Genomic DNA, 13566 nt, shown 5'->3' on the forward strand with positions numbered 1-13566 from the left:
AGGATCTTTTGTTCTAATGGGGCAACTCTTGGTGGGTGGTGGGCTCCTGGATAGCCTCAGGATGGGGCTGGTTGCCAGGGGAACCAACCATGTGACTAGAGGCTTGGAACTTTCAGTCTCACTCCCTTTCCACGCCCCAACCCCTGGCGAAAGGAGAGGGGCTAGAGGGTGAATTGATCACCAATATCAATGATGTAACCAATCCTGTCTACATAATGAAGCCTCCATAAAACCCCAGAAAGACAGGGTTCAGAGTTGCCAAATGCATGGAGATTCCTGGAGGGTGGCTCGCCCAGAGAGCACATGGAAGCTCTGTGTCCCTTCCCACATACCTTGCCCCATACATCTCTTCCATCTGGTTGTTCATCTGTATTCTTTATAATATCCTTTATAATAAACTGGTAAATCTAAGTGAAGTGTTTCCCTGAGTTTTGTGAGCCATCCCTAGCACATTAACGGAACCCGAAGAGGAGGCAGTGACAGCCTAGGGCTTTTGATTGGCATCTGAAGTACGACACAGAGTATGACTGAGCCCTCAACTTGTGGGATGCTATCTCCCAGCAGACAGTACCAGAACTGAGTTAAATTATAGGACACCCAGTTGGTCTCAGCTGGGGAATTGGTTGTTGATAGGGAGAACCCCACACATTTTGGTGACCAGAGGTGAAGTATTGTATTCTGTGGTGACTGTGTGCGTAGAAGCAGAAACACTTTTTTTTTTATTGGAAAGCCTTTGACCAATCACTGAAAATGGCTAAGGAGAAGGAATCTGTGAATCAGAGTAGACCAGCCAAACTGCTTGACATTAGCAGATACTACATTTAATAAGAAATGAATTGAACTCAACTTAAGCATAGTAAGTACCATCCATGGTAGCTCTTCAACCTGGGATTGTTCTAATGTAGGGCAAAATGCCTTTTTTTAAACACAAAAAACCCACTTAATTAATTAATTTATTTATTTGAGACAGAGTCTTGCTCTGTTGCCTTATCATAGCTCACTGCAACCTCAAACTCCTGGGCTCAAGTTATCCTCCTGCCTCAGCATCTAAGTAGCTGGGACTACCGGCTCAGGTGGCCTGGGTAATCTTTCTATTTTTAGTAGAGACTGGTCTCACTATTGCTCAGGCTGGTCTAGAACTCCTGACCTCAAGCAATCCTCCTGCCTCAGCCTCCCAGAGTGCTAGGATTACAAGTGTGAGCCACCTCACCCAGCCTAAAAATTTTATTTTTAATTAACAACTGCATACATTCATGGGGTACAATGTGATGTTTCAATACATGTATACATTGTGGAATGATTAAATTAGGCTAATTAACATATCCATCACCACACATGCTTATCATTTCTTTTTGGTGAGAACACTTAAAATCCACCCTTAGCAATTTTGAAATATACACTACCATTAACCATAGTCACCATGCTATGCAACAGATTGCCAGAACTTATTTTCCTCCTGACACTTTGTACCCTTTGACCAACATTTCCCCTTTCTCTGTCCACTTCCCAATTCCCCCCAAACTGTCTTTCAAAGACAAAAGAATTTCACATCTACTAATGAAGCATTCTTAAAGACGCTTGTAATTTTTGAAGCTTCCTTCATTCAACTTGCTGCGTCTTGAACATTTCTGGTAAGCAGGGTTATTTTAGGTCATGCTTATTTATAACCTCTCTTTTACTGGTAGTTCCTACAGCAGCCACACCTATCGTTTGTCATCTAACTACAGTGTTCCCCCACACGTCACACCCTTTAATGTTCAGAGTGGGGTGGGTGCACCACATTTTACATAATTGTCAAAAGTTTAGGTCTATCCTACATTTCCATCACTTTTGATTTTATTTTATCTGCTTTTCTCTTTTTTATCTTTCACATCTTTATTTTTAAAATTATCACTACCATACCTTGCTTTAACAGTGCAAAAACTTGATTACAGTAAAGAATTTTTGGTGGTAACATTTTCTGAAGTAAGAGTGAAGAAATATCCTCCAATATCACAACTGCGGGTGGATACAGATGTACGAATGAATGGTCCCCACTGTTTTCAAGGACAAAACAATTTAGTGTTCCAGTGTTTTTGTGAGAGAACATTGAATACCTATTTATAGCGAGTGTGACGGTAGAGGTGATTAGTGGATTCCCTGCGGGCCAATAACTGTGCCAGCAACTGCGGAGAGTGGCAACCAATTTTGCAGAAGAGCGAGTCCTACACACACAAACACAGCTCAGAAACATAACACGTCCCTAAAGTGCGGGAGCCTAGTAGTTCTGGGTCCTCCCTCTCCTTACTTTCCATTCTCCCGCCCCGCATCCAGCCCTTCGGTCTGCCCGCCACCCTCCGGCTCCCTCCACGGGGGCAAACGCCTGCGCGCGCTGCGAGACGGGTACCCGCCGGCGCCCCCGTCCGCGCCTGCGCAGAGCCCCTTCCCGCGCGAACGCGCTGCCACAACCCCGATACCCCCGCGGGCCCCGGGAGTGTGGGGGGCGTGGGGTCCGCAGTAAACCGGCCCCAGCTTCTTTCTTGGGGCAGCGTCTCTCCGAGCTCCTCCTACTCTGCCCAGTCCTCACAGCCTCGGAATCGTGTCCACACGGACGCGCGCCCGGCCTCGGAACAGCAGCCTCGAGGCAGCGGACGGAGGAAGGTGCAGGGGCCGTAAGCCCGGCTCCCGGGCCGCCGAGCCTCTGGGTGGAGCCCCGCCCCCAGCCGGCTTCCTGCCTCCCATTGGCTCGCGCGCCTGTCCGTCTCCGCTCCGGGGCCGCGCCGGCTCTCCTGCCGGCCAGCTCTTCTCAGTACGCCTCTTTCTTGGCTACCTTGGCGGGTGTTGGGCGGCCCACGCGGAGGCAAGCCTGAGCTGGCGCCGGCTCGGGCAAGCTCGGAGAAGGGGAGGGCCGGGCGGCGCAGCCGCTGAGCATCGCCTGGGCGGGCGGCAGGGCGCGGCCTCTTCGCCGGCGGCACCACCTGTCGCGGGCCGAGACGTGAGGTAAGGCTGGGCGCGGCGCGCGGCCGGGGGCGTCCTGGCCCGCCGGGGCCCGGGCGGGAGCTCCGGGAGCGGAGCGGGCGCCGGCCTTCTCCGGCCGAGCCCCGGCCGCAGGCCTGTACGCGGGTGGCCCGCAGTGGCCTCCGCCTGGCGGATGGTTGCTGGGTGAAGGGAAGGAGCCCGCGGAGTCCAGCGGAGGGCGAGGGACCGGTTCGGTCGCGGCGACCCCGGGTTCCACCGTCCGCGGCTCTTGCCGGCGCTCGATTTCCCGGTTTCTCCGCTCGCTGGCGCCAGGGCACACCCCCTCCGCCCGGGAGTGAGGCCCTGTGGCCTCCAGACACGAGCATCTTCTTTCTCTCCCCCTCTGCGCCCGTTAAAGTCCAGTTTGTGTGGCTCGAAACCCCTTTGGCAAGTAAATCTCCTTTTCACCCGAGATGAGTTAGTGACAGGAATGACGCTCTGTGTGTGTGTGTTCGTTCGTGTTCGTTCCTTCCTCATTTTAAAAGAGAGTTGTTGAAGGCTAGAAAGTTCTAAGATTGGAACGGTTCTGTCCATTCATATGAAATGGCATCTGTGCGCTGGGATTGGCAGGTGTTTCTGGGACGCTCGCGATAACCACCTCCGCATGTGGTGTTACGTTCGTGGTCCCAGACTTGACTTTCTTTTTTGGCTCCGATGATAATTCTAGAAAATTGATGTTGCTTGTAGTGAGAAGCGCGATCAAAATAATCTCATCCGAAGTGCTTCCTTACAAAACGTTTAATCATACCTGTGGATTTACCTTCCTGTAGATGTGTCAGTCACTGCAAGCAAAGCAGTTTAATAGCATTGTTCTTTCTGTTTGTATTGCAGTTGGTGATGGTGATAGAGCACGTATTCATTGTTAGTGATGAACTAGGCGCTGTTCTCTACAGGGATTACCTCAAAACAACCCTTTGAGGTTGTTACTGTTACTATCTCCAGTTTACAAAGGAGGAAACTAAGATGTAGGGAGGTTAACTAACTCGCCCATGACTACAGTTTTTAAGTGAAAGCCTAGATTTAAACTCAAATAGTCTCACTTTACAGCTCCACACCCCCCCTCCTTAGCTTGTATGCTCCTTAAGCATTGCTCATGTTGTTAAGCTGTTTGCAGTGTTGTACTCATAAATTTTGAGTTCTAGTTTCCAAATATTCTGTAAATTAGATACGAAACAGTCGTTTTCCAAGAATAAGTAAATATATGTATCTTTCCTGTTAACTGCTCTAGTTGATTGTCTATTGTTGTGTTACCGTTTGCAGAAATACAGGAAAAAAACAGTTTAACTCCCTCTTATAATATTAGACCTCTAAATAATCAACTCTGATTTGTAACCTGTGCCTGACTCTTTTGTGGTATTTATAAAGACTTGGAAGTTAGACAGAGTCCAGAAATGCTGATATAACTTTTATCATGCATTAATAGGAAATGTTGAGGTCTGCTTTTGTAGAAGTTCTTCATTCCCTTGAGAATAACATACTCCTGCTTAATAGCTGTTCCTGAGAACTGCTTTTACACCCTTAGAAAGTATTTATGTATGGTTTTGTCTTTTAATATTTTATGAAAACACATTAAAAATTGATAAAGAAAAAACCCATTTACCATTTCTGAATTTCTTTTGTAAATTAAAAACTCCTGTGCTGACCTGCATAATTTATGTATTGTTAAACTAAAATTCTAATTTATTTTGGTGAATTTCAGGCAAACTAGCCATGTTTTAAAATGCAAATAACACTAAAACCCATATTGGTTTACTGAGGATTAATGTTAGAGGATAAAATTAACACTAAATAAAAATTACATTTGATTTTATAAAACGTAACTATTTTATTAGAAGTTAACTACTTAATTTGAAAGTCACTATTTTGATTTTATGGGTGCATATTATATCTTTGATCAATAAGTACAAATTTCAAAAGTAATGAAAAATACTGTATTGATTCTATAGATACTGTTTAGGATAACATTCGATGTTGCCTGGATCTATATGGCATCCAAATTCTCATTCTTGACCTGGAGACTTAATTTGAAATATTTTAAATAAATGTTAATTATGATTATCCTTTTAATGGGGATTTCACCATTAGAAGATATTGATGCAGAAACTAGCAGGCATTTAGAAGGCATCTTCTGACCGTGGTCTGTTACTACTAATAATAGTAATGCTTGGCCGGGCGCGGTGGCTCACGCCTGTAATCCTAGCTCTGGGAGGCCGAGGCGGGTGGATTGCTCAAGGTCAGGAGTTCGAGGCCAGCCTGAGCAAGAGTGAGACCCCGTCTCTACTAAAGATAGAAAGAAATTATCTGGCCAACTAAAAATATATATACAAAAAATTAGCCGGGCATGGTGGCTCATGCCTGTAGTCCCAGCTACTCGGGAGGCTGAGGCAGTAGGATCGCTTAAGCCCAGGAGTCTGAGGTTGCTGTGAGCCAGGCTGATGCCACGGCACTCACTCTAGCCTGGGCAACAGAGTGAGACTCTGTCTCAAAAAAAAAAAAAAAAATAGTAATGCTTATGATAACTAATGTTTTTAGAGCTCCTGGAGGGCACTGTGGTAAGCATCTTAAATGGATTATCTAATTTGAATCTTAAAACAACCTTATTTAGTAGGTCTTGTTGTTTATCAGCCCCATCTGTGTGATGAGAAAACTGCAACTCAGATTGTAACTTAGGATCACAGAGCTAGCAAAGGACAAAGCTGGAATTTGATTCCATGCAGTTTGACTCTAGAGCTTGCCCTTTGATCACTCTGCTAGACTACCTGGGTATGGGTTTTATTAAGGAAGCCTTCAAGTCAAGTAGTCAAGCTCTTTTTAATGGTGATGATGATAAAGCTCTAAAGGCTTGATACTATGTATGTATTTATCATCATAATTACACAAAATTCTGCAAAAGAGACTTTCCCTTCTCTCATTTTACTGATGAGAACAATGAGACGTCTAAGTCAGTGGTTCCCAGACTTTTGGACTTTGTGGACAAGTAAAGTGTGTGTGTAGGGGTGCAATTGGGACCAGACATAAAATCACCTACTTTTAATTTTGCCAAAGTTAAGGACCATCTTAAAAACTAGTACAGATTTCAAAAGTAATCAAAAGATTATATTGGCATGGTGGCTCACGCCTGTAATCCTAGTACTTTGGTAGGCAAAGGTGGGAGGTTTGCTTGAGGCCAGGTATTTGAGACCAGCCTGAGCAGGAGAGAGACCCCATCTCTATACAACATAGAAAAATTAGATGGGTGTGGTGGCACTCACCTGTAGTCTCAGCCACTTGGGAGGCTGAGGCAGGAGGATTGCTTGAGCCTGAGAGTTTGAGGTTGCAGTGAACCATGATGACATCACTGCACTCTCGCCTGGGCAACAGAGTGAGACCGTGTCTCAGGGAAAAAACTGCAATCTACTGTCCCCATTCTTTCTTTAAAAAAAAAAAAAAAAAGGACATTCTTACCACCAAAAAGGTAGGAAGGTGGTCATTACAACATAAAAACAAAGAGAATAAGTTTAGTATTATGAAAAACTATATGACATTGTCCTAGTTTTGGTCAGAGACCAGTAAAAAAGAACATGTCCTAGACTAACACCTATTCATAGATCATTTGGGAATGCCTGGGTGGCGCAACTGATTCTAAACTAGTAATTATCTGAGTCCAGATTCAAGCTCAAGTCTGTCTGACTGGAAAGTGAGTGTGTGTGTGCGTGCCAAGTCATGACCCTCTTTCTAGGGAAAAGTCTCTAGAGTTTTGGGCTCTAGTTAACAGTCTTTCTCAGCTGTTAACAGTATCCTTTCTGCCCCAGGGTAGAGGATGGGGGAGAGTAGTCTCTGGCAGCCAACCATTTTAGTCCCAATCCAATTTGTAAACACCATCCAGAGACTGAATTCCACTGCCTTGTAGATCAAGAACCCCTCCTTTTACCAGTGCTCACTTACAGAAAGGACAAGGCAGTGTGAATGACAGTGGCCACACCAGGGGGAGAAACCACAGGCATATTCCAGGATCCAAGAAACACTCCAGTAAGCAGCTTAATTTTATGTATTTATCCAAAATTAGAAGCCCCACCTTCTTTTGTTTGCTGTTTTTATTTCACCCATTCTTATAGTTCTTCTGTCATATCTATATAACATAAGGAGTTAGGTATGTTTTTCCCCATTTTGTCTTGTCTCTAGCCCATATTAAACCCACCTATCTGTTTCTCTCTTTAAGTATCCTAAGTTGTAATTTTGGCAAAGATTGGTTGTTTCCTTAAGTTGTTTTTTTAGTTAATGCCTACTAAAAACTCTACTAAGATTACTTTTATATTTTATTTGACTCTACCACTTAGTAATAAAGTTCTCTAATAATTTGATTGGTATAACACTTGGTCTTTATGCTTTTTGCATATATTCTCTCATTTGATCATCGGTTATCTATGAGGTAGATCTGACAGGTGGTGTTATCTTTGTTATACAGGCTAAATTCATTATTTGATAGGAGTTAACTACTGATTGTAAAATGTATTTGTTTTAGATTGCCTTTGATTCAGATTAAATATATTTCATACTATTTTAGATTTGTCTATCACACCAATACATTGCAATACTGATCTAATCTTTTGGTATCAGAGTTTTAATTGTGGTAAATAGTGCTGTCTCTCCTGGGAGAGCCACACAAACATAATGAATTCTTCTTTTAAAACTGTTTCTTAATGACACAGTCAGATTTTAAGAATTTTTCTCCATTCACCTGAGTGTCAGCCATCCTATTTTGTTAATACTTTCTTGCCATGTTGTGGGAGGGAGTGGAGAAAGCTACTTGCTATATGTTATTCCACCACTGTATTGCTATAATTTATATTAGTAATATGGTACTGTTTGCCTAATTATTAAACTGTAGAAACTTGGTGTACACAGAATCCCAACTTTTAAAGTCAACTGCTAGTGCTTTCTGCGGTACATTAATAAATGGAAATAAAGTGACATGGGCCTTTTATGTAACAAAGCCTTCAAAAGATGTGTGAAAGTCAAATTTGAGTAATTTGAAATTTCAAAGTGGCCTGAAGGAACTTGCTTCAGGCTACTGAAGCAAGGAGCCCAGTGAGGAATTCTCTTTTAAAGCAAATTCTCTCCCTAGAAAATAAATTCATTGGAGTTTGCTCAAAGCAGGCTCTACCTCTGTTTCTTCTTCTAGATTGTATAATATGTAATCAATAGATATCTAATTATTATTAGGTTGAGATAGTAAAGATAATTCATAAGCACACAAGTTTTTTAGGCAGTGGAGAAATTGCTTACTTTCTGGCTGTTCATCTGTATCTTTTATAGTATCCTTCATAATAAACCAACCTTTTAGAAGAAGCATTAGAAAAAGCAAATTTACTACGGACAATAAGACTTAAAATGGCCATGGTTAAAGACCTGATAATATGCAATGGACAAGGAAATTTAGTTATTTCTGTGACATACAACAATGTAGTATTGGAATTATGACTGATAATGTATCCTAAGCCATCAGATTTCTAGGACTCTCATAGAATTTTGGAACACATATTAACACATTTATACAAATATGACTCCAAAAAGGATTAAAGATTATTTCTTCCTTGACCATGCTTCCTATATAGTTGATCATGTCCAATAAGCCTAATATGTTTCTCATGGACTTCCCAGGGCCCTTTTGGAATGTCAGGAAGTTACTTTGAGGTCAGAAAGAGTTAGAATGTGAAATTTGATTTTAGGAAGCTTGTCAAATATGTCAAAGGTTTTAAAACACTTTATCAAACATAGGATCACAGGTCCACTGTGAAATAATATTCATTTAGCCAAAGTGATAGTTAAAAGATCTCAAAAAGCAAAAATCTTTATTTTTTGGTAGAGAGGAGACTCAGTTTTTCAAACAATGAAAAGACCTAATAGAGATAGCATGAGGCAAACAGAATCTTTCTTTACCTTCTTTTTTTTTTGCAGTTTTCTTAAACGATGAGCCACCCAAAGTCTTTTTCTTATTAATACTGCATGAAAATCTTGTTCAAAAGAAAAAAACAGATTCAGTGTACTATTACTAAAGCTAGTTTTAATAAAACTTTATAAACAAATCCATCCAATCTCAATCAACTTTGACCACACAAGATTTCTATAAAGCTTTTATGACTGCTTAAAAAATTTTTTCTTTCCCCAACTTTTTATATCTGTTAAGTTGTATCTGTGTCATTTTCCACTTCACATTGAACAATGTTTAAATACTCTCTAAACTAGACAAAACTACTTTTCTTTAACAAAAACCACATCTTTATGTCTTTCTTATAACCTTCCTCACCAAAAACACTCACCTACTTTTCTTGTACACTCTGTATACAGAATTGTTTTCTTTATATCTATTTGTCTAATTACATATGTTATAGTTTTAACTCTTAATAACCCTAATTTCCAGTAAAAAGCCTAGAAATAAATGACTTAATTGTTATACACTAGGTGCAGAGCCCAGGACAGAAGACAGAGCTGCAAAGATGATGCCTTGAGGACCCGACCCCTCCTAGCATGGCAAGGAGGCACAGCTGGACCATGCAGGATGGCGCCATCTTGGGCTTGGCACTGCTCTGCAGCTAGTGGCCCAGACGCTGTGGACACCCAGGTCCCTAGGCCTCCTCATGGCCACCTGTCTAGACCATAGAATCTAAAGGTTCAAAACCAAAGACTGAATCTCACAGACAAATCAAGCAAGTATCAAAAATACCACAGAAGAAATAGTTTTATGGCCTTAAAACATCTAACAGAGATAGTATAAATTTGACCAGTGGACCCCAGCAAAAATGTCTAAATTATATCTAATGCTGACAGTTCTAAAGACATATCTATTTCATTTTACCAACAATTTTAAAACTAGAGAGAGAATTTAAGCTTTTTGAAGAAGGAGTTTGAAAAGGAGACACAGAGGAAGATTAAAAATGGATGACAAGGTAACAAAATCATAGGAGTTTACTGCAGGATTATACTGGTAAGTCTAGGAAAAATCTTCACTGGATTACTGAGCTCAAGGCAGAGCTCATTAACAGATAGAACCAAACCCACTCACCACTTTTGGGGCTTCATGGGAAAGACAGAGGACCCAATAAAAGGGGTCAGCAGCATATTAGCTGTGTTCCTCAAGGAGTCTTTAGAAGTCTCTCTTAGATCCCTTTATGTAATAACCAGAATTGATGTTTCCTCTCAGTAGCATTTCATACACTGACCACCAAATGGAGGAAACAGAAGCTAGATGCAAGATTGGAGGTGGCAGAAGGAGAGCCAGAGGCAGATGGAGGAATGAATTGTAGAGGAGCCAGTCTGAGGAGATCTTAAGATTCCTGAAAAGGCCAGTGAAATTTTACATTCTTCTCAGCACAAATCATGCCAACAAGAAAGAAAGTGAATAAAGGGACAAAATATGTAATTTTAAAAATGGATTCAGGAGACTGAAAAGAATTCCCAGGGGAGAAACAGGATCCAAAAGAGGAAAACCAGAAAGCCGTTTTTAAAAACAATTACAGCTCAAATACCAGCTTTTAATTAAACCAGCTTTTGACTATTGAGCTCTTTAAAAACAAACAAAATCTTTTCAAATCTCTTATTAGATTTAGCTAGGACAAACAACCAATATTCTTGGATTTTGAACTTTTTTTTCCTTTCTTTTAAACCAAAGGTACCCGCCAGGTGACTCAGAACCACAACCAGTAAGCCTTTAGCATGAGGCCTCCCCAAAGAGTTGCAAAGAAGCAGATCCAGAGCCACCCCCAAAGACAGCTAAAGGGAAAAAAGAAGTTTAGATATCCCCCTGAGAGCTGGCAACAGTCAGTACACTAGCCACAGATGGGATCCATTTGTGTTCAGCCATATTGGTTTTTCTTATGGGAGTCCCCAAACTTTTAGTTGGCTGCCTGACGTGCAAAGTCAGTAACTTGTGTGCCTCTGACAGGCAGCAAACCAAGCTCTCTTAAAAAGGTCTCAAATCTATGTGTGATTTTGAGGTTTTATGCTATTGATAACATATTCAGAAATGAAATCATTTTTGAACAATACATTGATGAAGATTTTATATTGCTGGCTTTTCCTCTTAGTCATCATTTTTATGTTCTTTCCATTTTCTACATTGTCAGTGTTTATTTCAGGCTCACAATGAATTCTTAAATTTTTTCCTTGGAACCACAAACAAAACCATCCCTACTCTCTTGGCCTGGCTGTCTGTACAATGCTTTTTCCTTTTTTTGACAAACCTTTCAAATAATTCACACATTCTTTTTATCTATTCCCTTCATGCCTTGACTATTTAAAGCTTAATTGAATCCATGACTATTTAATGTGAGTGAAACATTCTTGGCAGTACTGAAGGACTCCAACACTGCATCACATTTAATATCAGGATGACCATTCACAGCCAGATGTGTTGATGAGACTCTAAGCCTCATACAAATGGTCTTGAAACAGTAAATCACGCTTCACTTCAGAGGCTGGTAGAAGAAAGTAATAGGTGAGGCAGAAAACAACATAGTTAACTTGCAGACTGGAGTGTTTCAGTGTCCAGGAATAGGTGATCAGCAACACTCGCAAAACATCCCTTATTTGAAGTCCTTACCTTTGGATTCAAATATCTGTAGAACTAATCCAGAAATAGTGGTGATACCACTCAAACGTACGTGTGTGTGTGTGTGTGTGTGTGTGTGTATGTCTGTGTGTGTGTACACAACACAGGCAGGAGATTTTACTTCCTGCCTTTGAGTTCACGGGAATTTGTAGCCTTTATAGTGGGAGTTGGCAAAAAGCTTTCCTGTAAAAGACCAGATAAGAATTTTAGGCTTTGTGAGTCACAGGCATTTCTGTCACATATTGTTTTGGGGGTTTTGTTTTGTTTTACAGCCTTACACAAATGTAAAAAACATTCTTAGCTCAGGAACCTTCCAAAACCAGGCCACAGCCTATTGCTTTTCAGAAATGCAAGCTTAGCTTTGAGTGCCAGACTACACCACCATAAACAATTATTGGTTTTCCCATAAAACAGTACAGTCTTGAGATTCTGTGAAGCCAGTAACTTGTCTAATGATGAAATTTAAAGTTCAGAGGGCATTTTTTTTGTCCTAGAAAAATCTCGTGGCTTCAGTATCTTAAAAACCTGTTCTAAACGTTGGGGGAAGATGAAACTGGGAGAGGGATGTATGGGAACTCTGCACTATCTTTGCAGCTTTTGTGTGAATCTAAAATTATTGGAAAATAAAAGCTTATTTTAAACATCTTGTTTTTGAAGATAACACTTTTCTTCTGGGATTTTCTTTAGTTGGTCAAGCTAGATTTTTGTTTTTATAAACAAATAAAGCCTAACTACCAGTCTACATATTTTTGGCATTGATATAAACTTTTAAGCTATCTTTTGGTGGCTTTGAAGTTCTGCTTATCAGAGGCTGCTCCTCTTTGGTAGGTAGTTTGAAAAGTGAAGCCAAAAAAGCCTTTTCTTACAACATCAATAGATAAATAGCTAAAAGTCATATCTTCCAGCCCTATATTTAATACCATTTTGGTCTTTACTAAGGTCTTATACTGCAATTAGATTGCTGCTGTAGCATTTGTTAGCATATGTGATGCTAATGTACTGACTGTTTAGATTTCTGTCTTTTTAAAATTTATTTTGGAATAATTTCAAAAGATCATATACATTACACTCCTTTTCCCCTTAATACTTCATTGTATATATTCAGAATAAGGATATCTTATATATGGTCATCAAATTCAGAAAATATAAAATTATATAATACTTTTATGTAATCTACAGTATATCTTCCAATTCTGTCAACTGTCCCAATAATGTCCTATATGGCATTTTTTTCCCCAATATGCAATACAGTTCAGGATTAAGTTTTGCTTTTAATTATCATATGTTTAGTCTTCTTTAAATTGCAATAGTTCCTTAGTCATTGTCTTTCATGACATTAACATTTTTTAAGAAAAAATGTCAGTTATTTTGCAGTATGTATCTCTTGATTCTTGATGTGTCAATGATGATAGAGATTTCTTGTTTTTGTGGTCATGTTTAGGTCCCACATTTATATGAAATATCTAGAAGAGGTAAATTCATAAAGTCAGAAAAGAGATTGGTGGTTGCCAGTTACTAGTGGTAGAAGGGGAATGTGGAATAATTGCTTAACAAACGTGATGTTTCCTTCTGAGGTGATGAACATACTTTGGAACCAGCTAGAGGTGGTGGTTGTGTACAACATTAAGAATTTTCTTTAAAATAAAAAAAAAGAATTTTCTAAATGCCTCTGAATTGTTCCCTTTAAAATGGTTAATTTTATGTTACGCGAATGTCTCTTCAATAAAAAATTTTTTTAATCCTTATGCAAATGATTTTGATGCCCTCCCATGTACAGACCATGGATTTCTCAGCAAATAGAAGTCACATTTGAAAAAACTTAACTGCATGATCATTGCAATGATTTGTAATATTTAAAGAAATGGGAAATTCTGAGTTTTGGTAGAAGAATTGATAAGCAGAAGGATCTGTTATCACTAAGTATTGAAGGTTTTATGTATAATTCTTCATTTAAAAAAGTCCCATATGTTTATGATGTATGC

General features: G+C 40.3%; 1 protein-coding gene across 1 annotated transcript in view; it reads left to right on the forward strand.

Moving 5' to 3' along the window:
- The first annotated feature begins 2794 nt into the window (after positions 1–2794).
- Positions 2795–13566, forward strand: part of ME2 (malic enzyme 2) — a 51989-nt gene continuing 41217 nt past the window's right edge. Inside the window, exon 1 of the mRNA XM_045528054.1 lies at positions 2795–2979. The gene's annotated coding sequence lies outside the window, so the exon portion shown is untranslated. The remainder of the gene's footprint in view (positions 2980–13566) is intronic.

The sequence above is a fragment of the Lemur catta genome, chromosome 16 (genome assembly GCF_020740605.2).
Source record: "Lemur catta isolate mLemCat1 chromosome 16, mLemCat1.pri, whole genome shotgun sequence".
Classification (NCBI taxonomy): Eukaryota; Metazoa; Chordata; class Mammalia; order Primates; family Lemuridae; genus Lemur; species Lemur catta.